This window comes from Macrobrachium nipponense, chromosome 17 (genome assembly GCF_015104395.2).
Source record: "Macrobrachium nipponense isolate FS-2020 chromosome 17, ASM1510439v2, whole genome shotgun sequence".
NCBI lineage: Eukaryota > Metazoa > Arthropoda > Malacostraca > Decapoda > Palaemonidae > Macrobrachium > Macrobrachium nipponense.
Window position 1 is genome coordinate 1,479,546 of NC_087210.1, and position 12,190 is coordinate 1,491,735.

At 42.7% G+C, this 12,190-nt stretch overlaps 1 protein-coding gene across 7 annotated transcripts in view; it reads right to left on the reverse strand.

Annotated features, from left to right (window-relative positions):
• Window positions 1-12,190, reverse strand: part of LOC135196104 (serine/threonine-protein phosphatase 2A 56 kDa regulatory subunit delta isoform-like) — a 58,407-nt gene that overhangs the window by 36,952 nt on the left and 9,265 nt on the right. The window lies entirely within an intron of this gene.

The following is a 12,190-nucleotide window of genomic DNA, read 5'->3' on the forward strand; positions in this document are numbered from 1 at the left end:
AGAAATGAAAATGGTTGCAGCTAAGGGAGGAAGAGACGGTGCAAAGAACCTTAAGTAATGCCTACAGAGCGCCGCGTGAGGTACACTGATGCACTACCTCTCTAAAAGGCATAACTGTTGGAGCTGTTGTGATTGTCAAAGATCATAAATGAAACAAAATGGGAAGGTTTAAACAGCAAAACGGAATGGTAGCTATACTTGATGACAATTAAGAACTACTACTTCACTCTGACCACAAGGAGATTTCCACAAACTTCTACACAGACAAGCCACCATCAAAGGAACTTTCATGGATAAAATTACAACTTCACTTCCACAAACATAACAACTAGCTACTTTGAAAATTTGTTCCTAGGACTTATTGAAGTTTATGTAAAAATCTTATCTGACCACAAAGTGTGTGTGTGTATTACTGCCTTCAGGCAAATATTTTATTAGTCACTGTTTCATTCCAAAAAAAGCAAAGGAAAAACACTACTTAGTGATGACTCAAAATCAAGACAAAACAAATACCAATTAAAAGAACCGTCAAAATAAATAAGGTAATCTGCATGCTTCCAGGACCAATCTTGAAGGTGGATACTTTCTAAGGTGAAAAATAATGCTTAAGTTATTGGCGCATTGAATTTCATTTCATTTACTGTATGAGTAAACACAGGAAGCAAACAATGTACTGTTCATGTTTCAGTATAAGTAAAACCATAAGAATTAATTAAGTATAAGCAATAATTTACAATCTACTCACTGCTAAATAAAATGACAATGGGATAAAACCAGATGAACACGTTCACCTCCTGCAGTACAAGCCAAATGGAAATAAGGCAAAGATCAGAAAGTGGACATTTGCTTTATGGGAGCAAGGCAAGAACTCCAGGTTAGTAGATCAAACACCATACATTTTGTCCGAGACATACACACAATTCCAGACATTCTCATGGAATGTAAAATTTAGGCCAAAGGCCAAGCGCTGGGGCCTATGAGGTCATTCAGTGCTGAAATGGAAATTGCGAGTAAGAGAGGTTTGGACGGGTTTACAGAAGGAAAACCTTGCTGTTGCTATTTGAAAAAATTGTTAGGAGAGGGTGGGGAAGTAAGATAAAATACAATAAGAACAGAGATACAGTAAAAGGAATGAAAGGCGCCTAAAAGGCACTAAAGTACTGTTGGAAGATGAACTTAAGGAGCTTTGTTAGGTAAACAACAAAAACCAAAATGAACAGATATGAAGCAAAAGAAGGAAAGCATTGCACCTGGGATAGAAGGATTCTGCAACAAAAATTCAACACCACTTATATTATGCCAAGTCAAGCATACTGAATGGTGATCCCTATGGAGTTTGCAAATGGGAAAGAAATCACCAAACACTGAAATTGGAAGATCATTATCATGCAGAACATATGCCCTATTCAGATGGAATAAGCCCATAGGGGCCACCAATTTACAATGGAAGCTTTCAAAGAGTTTGGTGTTCATCTGAAAAAAGTGACAGAAGGTAATAGGAAATACAGACAGAAGAGATCAGCTACTAGAAAATGAAATATAAATGATCAAATTAATAAAAGAGTAAAATTTAAGTCTATTATTAAAATAAAAGGAGGGTTGCTCAAGGGTTGTAATTTATTGCATCTCTGCTCGAACTTCTGAGGTTCCAATTGTTTTCCACAGAGAGAGAGAGAGAGAGAGAGAGAGAGAGAGAGAGAGAGAGGAGAGAGAGAGAGAGAGAGAGAGAAGAGAGAGAGCGAGAGAGAGAGAGAGAGAGAGAGAGAGAGAGAGAGAGAGAGAGAGAGAGAGAGAGAGCAAACTAACTGAGAAACTGGTTATCAAGAGTGGTTCAAGCAAGGTACCCGAGACAAAATGCCTCCTGATGGTTATCAAGAGTGGTTCAAGCAAGGTACCCGAGACAAAATGCCTCCTGAATTAATCACAGGAATCAAGGAAAATGTCTATACAGTGGTCCCACCCGTATTCGCAGGGGATGCGTACCAGACCCCCCCATGAATAGTTAGAACCCGCGAATAGTTGGAACCCCTAGAAAAATGTTAAAAACAGCCTATTTTGTTAGTTAAAACTCAAGAAAAGCCCACTAAAAACTTTTATACTGGTTTTTAAATAGTTTTATCACAAAAAGTGCATTTTATGATGAAATTGATAAAAAAAAAACCAGAATATATGTATGGATATTTCTCATAGAAAAATACCGGGAATGTGCGAATTTTCCGCGAATAATGCGGGGAAATGTTCCCGAGAGAAATCCGCAAATGTGTGAGTCTGCGAATCCGGAGGACGCGAATACGGGGGTCCACTGTACAACCGGAAAACTTGAGTACTTAGTACCTTTGATAGTTAAAAAAAAAAAAAAAAAAAAAATTACAAATACAAAAACACTGGGTGTATAGGAAGTCAACGGTTATTGCCGGCATCGGTCATCTGAGACCTGGTTTTACAGCGCTTGTTTAGTGACAACAATAAACAGGGATCGGTACTAGTATCACCAATTTTTGGTTATGGGGAGTCCCTGGTTATCTGCAGACTCGGTTCATGGCGATCTGGTTTTATATGGTGCCACAACAGGCTGATTTTCGGTTACTGGCGCCATAAGGTGTTGATAATAGTTATAGCACCATCCATACCTAACGGAGGCACCATTCATTGAAACTCACTGCCACAAATCGCCTAGTTTCGGCAATGGCAGTTTTCACCTATCGGCACCCCCCCGAAAACAGAACCCCTGCAAGAGCAAGAGTCACTATCTAGAAGGCAACGAACTCCAGTGGTGAAAAGAGTAATGCAAGATTACAAGTGAAAATCAGCAACAGCCGCAGAGGAAAGGAAAAATGATATTGTTATGATACATAAAGTTTTGTACATACTTACCTGGCAGATATATACTTAGCTATAGACTCCGTCGTCCCGACAGAAATTCAAATTTCACGGCACACACTACAGGTAGGTCAGGTGATCTACCGCCCTGGCCTGGGTGGCAGGACTAGGAACCATTCCCGTTTTCTAATCAGATTTTCTCTCTTCCACCTGTCTCCTGCGGGGAGGCTGGGTGGGCCATTTAATTGTATATATCTGCCAGGTAAGTATGTACAAAACTTTATTGTATCATAACAATATCATTTTTGTACGTACATTCAACTTCCCGGTCAGATATATACTTAGCTGATTGGCACCCTTGGTGGTGGGTAAGAGACAGCTAACTACTGAAATAGACAGGTAAACAACATATGTTGTAGGTATTAATAAAACCTTGGTTCCTTCCTGATTAGGCGGAAGACTTCGTGGCTACTGCCTAGGAGTCTGCTTCGCCTCAACAGCCTCAGCGAGATATTGATCTATGGCTAAAAGTTCTTGTGGGTCTGCCAATGGGGTCTTATCCACTTACTCGGCAGAGCCTAAAGGCCTTTGTCAATGGGTGCTAATCCACTAACATGACAATACACCTTTTTCAAGGAGCACAACACCAATCCCGATCACCTGATCCTAACACCTGGGTTAGTTCTAAAGATTGAAAGGAGTTATCCCCAAACTCCTAACAACCAATAAACTCGAAACCACATAAACGCACATAAATATATAGTACAAAAAAAAAAAAATTTGTACCACCCCCACAAGTCAGATACACCCCCGGTTCCTTACTGACGAAAGGCGACGGCCGCCTGTGCGACATCTTGCGCCCCTGCCAGTAGAAAACCAAAAACATATCTAACAAGAGGGTTACGATACTCAAAAAAAATTAAGGATCAGTATTTGCTCCAAATCCCAGCACTGTACCCGCTGACACAAAACGGGCCGAGAGAGAAGCATTACTCATATGTAACCCTGACATCCTTCAGGTAATGAGATGCAAAGACTGAATTGCATCTCCAATAAGTCACTTCAAGGATGTCCTTCATTGACATATCCCTTTGAAAAGTCAAAGTACGCAGTAGCAACCGCTCTTACTTCATGAGCTTTGACTCTGAGTACTTTGAAGGAGTCATCAGGGCAGTTAAGATGAGCCTCCGTAATCACGCTTCTTACAAAGAAGGCCAAGGCATTTTTAGACATGGGTCTCTTCGGGTCCCTAACAGCACAACAGAGACCTTGATGACAACCTCCCAGCTGCTTTTTCTTACTAAGATAATATTTTAGAGCCCTGACAGGGCAAAGAGACCTTTCAATCTCTTTACCTACTAGGTTAGAAAGGCCTTTCACTTCAAAGCTCCTGGGCCAGGGCTTTGAAGGGTTTTCATTCTTTGCCAGAAACAATGTCTGGAAAGAACCTATAGCAGAATCACCTCTCAAGCCAACACGAGAATCTAGAGCGTGGAGTTCGCGCGTTCTCTTGGCAGTAGCGAGGGACAACAGGAAAACACAGCTCCTAGTAACATCTCTAAAAGAGGCACGTTGTGGAGGTTCAAACCTATCCGAGGTCAGGAATTTCAGGACCACGTCAAGATTCCAGCTTGGAGTCTTCGGCTTACTAGACTTTGAAGTCTTGAAAGACCGAATAAGATCGTGCAGATCTTTATTTTCAGCTATTTCCAGGCCTCTATTCCTGAAAACGGCTGACAGCATACTTCTGTATCCTTTGATGGTGGATACTGAAAGGTGCGATTCCTCCCTCAGGAAAAGGAGGAAATCTGCGATGTTGGTCACAGAGGTATTGGAGAAGGACAGCTTCTTCGATCTACACCATCTTCTAAAGACCTCCCACTTCGATTGATAAACTCGCATAGTCGACGATCTGCGGGCTCTCGTGATAGCGCTTGCAGCTTTGCAAGAAAAACCTCTCGCTCTGACAAGTCTTTCGATAGTCGAAAGGCAGTCAGAGCGAGAGCGGGGAGGTTTTGATGAAACCTCTCGAAGTGGGGTTGTCTGAGCAGATCTGTCCTGTTTGGAAGAGATCTGGGGAAGTCCACCATCCACTCCAGTACCTCTGTGAACCATTCTTGCGCGGGCCAAAATGGGGCTATGAGGGTCAACCTCGTCCCCTTTGAGGCCACGAACTTCCTGAGCACTTCCCCCAGAATCTTGAAGGGGGGAAACGCATAGGCGTCCAAGCCCGACCAATCTAGGAGAAGGGCGTTGACTGCAAACGCTCTTGGATCTTCTACTGATGAGCAGAAGATTTCTATCCTCTTGGAGAGGAACGTGGCGAATAGGTCTATGTGAGGACTCCCCCACAGAGACCAAAGACTTTGACACACTTCTGAGTGGAGGGTCCACTCTGTGGGAAGGACCTGATTCCTCCTGCTCAGTCTGTCTGCCCTCAAGTTTCTCTCTCCTTGTATAAATCTCGTAAGGAGGGTTATGCTTCTTTCCTCTGTCCAGATCAATCTCTAAGAAGCTCGAGACTTTTATAGAGCCTCGAGTGAGTCTCTCTTGCGAAGGAAACACCCGAAAACCCCGAGAATCCATCTAAATCCCCAAATAAACCAGGTTCTGGCTGGGGATCATCTGTGACTTCTCGAGGTTGACGAGTAATCCCAGAGACTGTATCAGGTCTAGTGTTGATGTTAAGTCCTCCAAACACTGGCTCTCTGACTTGGCCCTGATGAGCCAGTCGTCCAAGTAAAGGGAGATGTTGATTCCCTTTAAATTAAGCCACTTCGCTACATTCCTCATCAGGCTCGTAAATACCTGAGGAGCCGTAGACAGGCCGAAACACAGGGCCCTGAATTGATAGATCTTGTCCTTTATCATGCATCAAAGAAATTTCTTCGACGAAGGATGAATGGGGACGTGGAAATAGGCGTCTTGCAAGTCCAGGGAGACCATCCAATCTCCTGGACGTAGGGCTGACAGAACCGAGGCGGACGTTTCCATGAGGAACTTTTTCTTTTCCACGAACCGGTTCAGCGCACTTACGTCTAGTACCGGTCTCCACCCCCCCGGAGCCTTCGGGACTAGAAAAAGGCGATTGTAAAATCCCGGGGAGTGGGGATCCTGCACCAGCTCGATGGCCTCCTTGTCCCACATCTGATCCACCATTTGAAGGAGCATATCTCTCAAAACAGGGTCTTTGTATCTCGCGGACAGTTCCCGAGGAGTTGAAGTTAGGGGAGGTCTGTCCTTGAAGGGGATGATGTATCCCTTCCTCAGACCCGACAACCAGGAGTCGGCTCCTCTCAAGGCCCAGGCTTCTGCGTATTCCAGGAGCCTGGCGCCCACTGGTGTTCGGAGGATCTGAGAGTCACTTTCCCTTCTTGAAGGGCTGGAAGCTTGACCTTCCTCTCTTGTCTGAGCTTTTCTTTCTGGAGGGGGGACGTGTAGTAGAACCTCCACGAAAGGGCGGCTGAGGAGGACGAGAGTCCTTCTTAGGAGCAGTCACAATAGGGCGGTTCTTCTTGGCTGTCTGCACAAGAAGGTCTTGTGTCGCCTTCTCAGTCAGAGAGCGTGTAATATCCCTCACTAACTGCGAAGGGAAGAGATGATCAGACAAAGGCGCGAACAGTAAGGCAGTTCTCTGACTTGGAGAAACAGCCTTCGTCAAGAAAGATCCAAACACCGACCTCTTTTTGAGCAAACCTGCTCCGAAAAGGGAAGAAACTTCTCCCGAGCCGTCTTGAACTGCTTTGTCCATGCATGCCAGGACGCTATGGAGAACTTCTGGGTTATTGAGAAAGTCAGTGTCCTGGGTCTTCTTAGCAAGAACTCCAAGGGACCAGTCCAGGAAATTGAAGACCTCTAGTACGAGGAAAAGTCCCTTAAGGAGGTGGTTCAACTCCGACATGCTCCACGTCGATCTAGCGGACGATAAGGTATGTCGTCTGGAAGAGTCGACCAGACTCGAGAAGTCTGACTCTGCTGATGCAGGGAGAGACAGACCCATGGTTTCTCCTGTCTCGTACCAAATGCCTCTCCTTCCTAAAAGCTTGGAGGGAGGCATGCAGAACACTGTCTTGCCCAATTCCTTCTTCGAGTTCATCCATGAACCGAGAGACTGGAGGGCCTTCTTCATGGAAATAGCCGGTCTCATTTTCAAAAAGGAAGAGGACTTAGAGGTTCTGGTGCTGGAGAAAAGAGAACGAGGAGAAGGAGGAGCGGCAGGACTAAACGAATCTCCGCACTCCTGAAGCATTAAGGCGGTTAAAGTCTTGTAGTTGGAAAGACCTTCATTCGCAGGAGACTCATCTTCCGACACATCTTCCAGTACGAGATCAGATGAGGGAGAACGTTCCCGTTTGGAGGATAAGTCTTTCGAAGACCTCCTTCGTTCTGTAGGGGAAGAGCTTCTATCTGGGGAAGAGCTGATCAACATCGAAGCTCTTTGCCCCAAAGTTTGAAGATCAGAAACTTCCTTCTTACGAGCCTAGCAGACTCCTCGCTCCTGGCTGGCGCCTCGCGCCTGGCTGGTGTCTCGCTCTTGGTTGGCTCCTCGCTCCTGGCTGGAGCCTTGCGTCTGGCTAGCTCCTCACTCCTGGCTGGTGCCTCGCGCCTGGCTGGCTCCTTGCTCCTGGCTGGCTCCTGACTGGCTCCTTGTGCCTAGAAGGCACTTTGTGCCTGGAGAGCGCCTCGTGCCTCCTGGTAGGCTCTTCTTGTTCTGAAGAGGACCAATCACAAGAAGGAGCTACTTGCTTGTTGGCAAGAGGAAACGTCCTCGTAGAAGGAGGGCGTTCCGACACACCTTCAATCTTCTTGACAGATCGTCGATCTGAAGAAATGAACTTGGGGGGAGTAACCTCTAAGCGCCGAGAGGACCTCTTGATCGGAAGAGAAGTATCCTTCCTACGAGGAGGATTCTTGGAGAGCACTCCCACTAAAGAGGAGATCTGCTCCTGCATGGCCAGGAGGATCCTTGTGGTAGCCGCCTCCTTATCCTCATCGGGAGGAGGGGAAGGCGCTCTGGAAGTTACCTGGGGCTCCACGACAGCAACGGGAGACAAGAAGGCTCTCTTCGCTCTCTTGATTTCCGAGGGCGACTCTTCTGGGAAGCGTTCCGGACTCGAATCAAGAGCAGGTGCTTTCCAGCTCCTCTTCAACGGGCGTGAGCGATCAGTATCCCTCCAACCACGTCTAGGAGACGAGGATCCTGAAGATGAGAAGCACTCACGCAGGACGCTTTTACAATAGCGATCCCTGGCAGTCTGAGGTGTAACAGATCCTGCAGAAGGGACGCCTGATCGGTGGGGAATCTCCACAACCTCCGTACAGCTTTCGACATTCCTTCTCCTCTGGGCCTGGGAGCTTGGAAGAGGTCTAGACCTGGGAGCGTTGTGGAGCCGACCAGATGCCCCCTCCACTACACTGGGGACACTCACATCACTGCTCACTGCATAATTCACTTCATCACTATGCTTACCTTGCAAAGCAGCCATCTTACTCTCCATTATTTTAAAGGCAGCTTCAAGATCTGCAAGTTCCGTTGCAGGATCTGCAATAGGTGAAGGGGCTGAAAAAGAAGGAGAAGTAGCACTTCTTATAAGAGGGGAAGAAGTTCCCAAACTAGGAACTAGCTCGTTAGATCTAGAACCACTCAAACTTCTGGAGGAAGCTTTCCTCATTCTCTCTCTTTCTAACTTCTTCAAATGAGAAGTTAGAGTCTTCCACTCTTTAGCACTCAAACTCTCGCACTCTTTACAGGTGTTAGCAAAAGAACATTCATACTTTCTGCAACCCTTACATACAGTGTGAGGATCAACCGAAGCCTTCGGCAACCTCACCTTACAGCCTACATTCACACAAACTCTCATCACAACACTAGAGTCAGACATCATAAGAAAAATCCAAAGCGAGTTCAATAAAACAGTCCACGAAAGCGTATGCCAATCCAACAAACCAAATACGTCACCAAAAGTCGGTCAAGAAGATCAACTGTCGATGAAAAATGAAAATCCAGTCAAGAGGAACCAACAACAATGTTGATGGTACCGGCGACAGAGAAAATCTGATAAGAAAACGGGAATGGTTCCTAGTCCTGCCTGTAGTGTGTGCCACGAAATTTGAATTTCTGTCAGGACGACGGAGTCTATAAGCTAAGTACAAGTACTATCCTACTTACAACCAAGTTTGGATGTAAGTCGAACCTTAGAAAGTGGCCAACATACTGGGTAGGGTATACTATCAAACCTTTGCTATATAAAAGTGCCTACTTAGTACTGTAATGTAATGTACAATCATTATTTCAATCTTTTTACCATAATGTACTTCTACTAATACATTTTAATCATTTGTGTAATAGTATATATTACGTACAATCAGGCATTGAGTTACAATGGGGTTAGGTTCTTGCATGCATGTCAGAAGTCGATTCTTACGTAAATTGGTTTGCAATTCAGTCTACAGTACAGTTAATACCAAATGATGCTGTAGATAGGGCAGGGTAACTCAAACTGATGCTGCCTGAGTGATGAGAGTTCTCATGCCTGAGTGATGAGAGTTCTCATGAGATGGCGCAGTGCCAAGTAACTCAATGGTCAACTGTCTGAAGTAAGGTTGTAAGTACGAGTGGTCGTATGTCGAGCAGGTTGTAAGTCGGATAGTAGTTGTATATATCTGACAGGGAAGTTGAATGTACAAAAATACACAATACAGTGGACCCCCCGTATTCGCGTTCTTCGGATTAGCGGACTCACACATTTGCGTTTTTCTCTCGGGAATGTTTCCCCGCATTATTCGCAGAAAATTTGCACATTCGCGGTATTTTTCTGTGAGAAATATCCATAAATTCTTGTTTTTTTTTTTTTTTCAATTTCATCATAAAATACACTTTTTGCGATAAAACTTAAAAAAACCAAGTATATAAATTTTTATTGGGTTTTTCTTGAGTTTTAATAGCGTTTTTATAGGGGTTCCAACTATTCGCGGGTTCTAACTATTCATGGGGGGGGGGGGGTCTGGGGGGACCACTGTAAGGATGACAGAATCACTGGCAGAAATATGAATAGAAAGGTATGCGAGAAGGGCTTATAAATAACACGGCTCAAATTTCTTCGCTCGAGTTCAAAAATACCATTCTTATAAAAATACAAAGACTTGGATTGGTCCTAGAAACATAAGTCACGGTACTATATAAAGATAATGAAAGCCAAATACCATTCTTATAAAAATACAAAGACTTGGATTGGTCCTAGAAACATAAGTCATGGTACTATATAAAGATAATGATAGCCAATCTGAAATCATGACAATGGTAATAATGACCTGTTATAATAGTAATTACCATGGTGTTAATGGTATTCATCTGATATCTATGGCACTGACATAAATTACCAATATTACTAAATACATATCAATGAATACAGTCTAGATGTGCAAAGCTGAATCAAATATGTGCATAATTGAACATAACTAAAAACTCTTTAACATATTACAAAAAAATCCTATCAATTTAACAGTGTAGAGCAGTACAACTTAGGCTTATTAGAAGATTCTAAACCACCAAAAGGATGAGTGCCACACCTAAATGTAAATGTTACACACAGGAGAGAACAAAAACTATTAGTCATTCAATTACACAGTTGCCTTTCCTGAAATTAGGGGATTGATTATTTTGTTTTCTGTAACTTGAGAGTGACAACACACTTCAACCCTAGGGTGCCTATTATAAACAGCCCAAAAAAAGAAAAGACATTCCTAAACATTTTCCCAATAGGATTCCTGTGTGTTATGTCCTAGTATACATGTATAAGGACATAGCTGATGTCTGAATATTGCCTTAAAAAATCTTTTGAGCAGTTCATAGTTCTCGAATCTGTTATGGTAAAGTCTGTATTATAAATACAAAATAAATTGCAAAATTGCATATTTTAGCCCATAACTTGGGAGATTTCCAAGGACACCAATCATTATAAAACTATCAATGGATTTGCAGCCCTGTCTTGTACAGTTGATCCTCGAATTACAACTTATGACGCCTTTTCAGCACCAACAACAGGGCTTACAGCTCCGTAATTTGATGTTGCATCAAGTTACAGCATCTTCAGCATCAAGTTACGGCACCATGAGCACTGTTAAAGTGCTGTCAACGGCGAAAAAATGACTTACGGCAGAAACCAACTTACAGCACGGTGCTGGAACGGATCCCTCACTGTAAGTCGAGGACACACTGTAGCATAGTTATACAGAAGTACAGAGATGCAGCATTATACAACACCAAGAAAATTTTTTTCATTTTTATTGGCATAAAATTCCATTCCACCTATATTGCAACATCATTGTCTCATTTAAATCAAATAACTCACTTCACGCTCTCATTTGTGATAGTAAATCATAAGTTTCACAGTGAACTTTTAAGAGTAAAGCAGATAGACGGCTTGTAGTGTGTATGTAACATGAAAGTTATCCACTCTTCAATATCAACAATGTCACTAACGCGAGCACTAGGCCATTAACCCAAGAGCAAGGAACTGTTCTGTTTAGTTATTATACCTTGGAAATTCAACAGGAGTTCTAACTGTAAACACCATATTTAAAATAAAAAAGATCAAAACACACTCCTAGATCTTACTTAAAAGATTAATGGCTTCAGTTACTTTTCAAATGTTTAGTTCAATAAATTTCCGATAATTTGATACTCGATGATTAAAATACATTATATATATAACAGTTATACTCTCCACAATAACAAAAACATGAAAAGCAACATCATCAGGCTAATTACTGAATGGCTGATAGACATCATGACTAATTAGAGACGGCAAATCATGAACAAAAATCTAAAACAAAAATTAATACGTACTGGCTACTGTGTTCAATGTTCTCCAAATCATAGGTACTACATATTGATACAAAAATTTTACAGTCGATGTCAGACAAAAGTACAACTTCCCTGGTTGCTTTAAAACCCACTTTGCCTAAATGAACGAAATATACATTCAATACTTCCTCCACAAAAGATTTTACCCCAGTACTACGTACTATACACGTACAGTGAAAACTAAAACTGACGACTAGTTTGATTTTAGGGTAATAAGCTCTAGTGTGTTTACAGAGTTGAGAGATGATGAACATACTATTTACATACAGACTACAGTATGTAAAAATCTTACATTTTAAAGTCTAATTCTGGTGGTTTACCATTGAAAATACAAGCACTATCCAAATACCTAAAAAAAAAAAAAAAAAAAAAAAAAAAAAAAAAAAAAAAAAAAAAAAACTATGTAGTACTGTATGATTTTTTTAAAAGTGAATTGGAAGAAACCCAAACCAGGTTTTTCTCAAAGTTAGTACTCATGGCAAACGGTGAGGAGAATGCTGCACC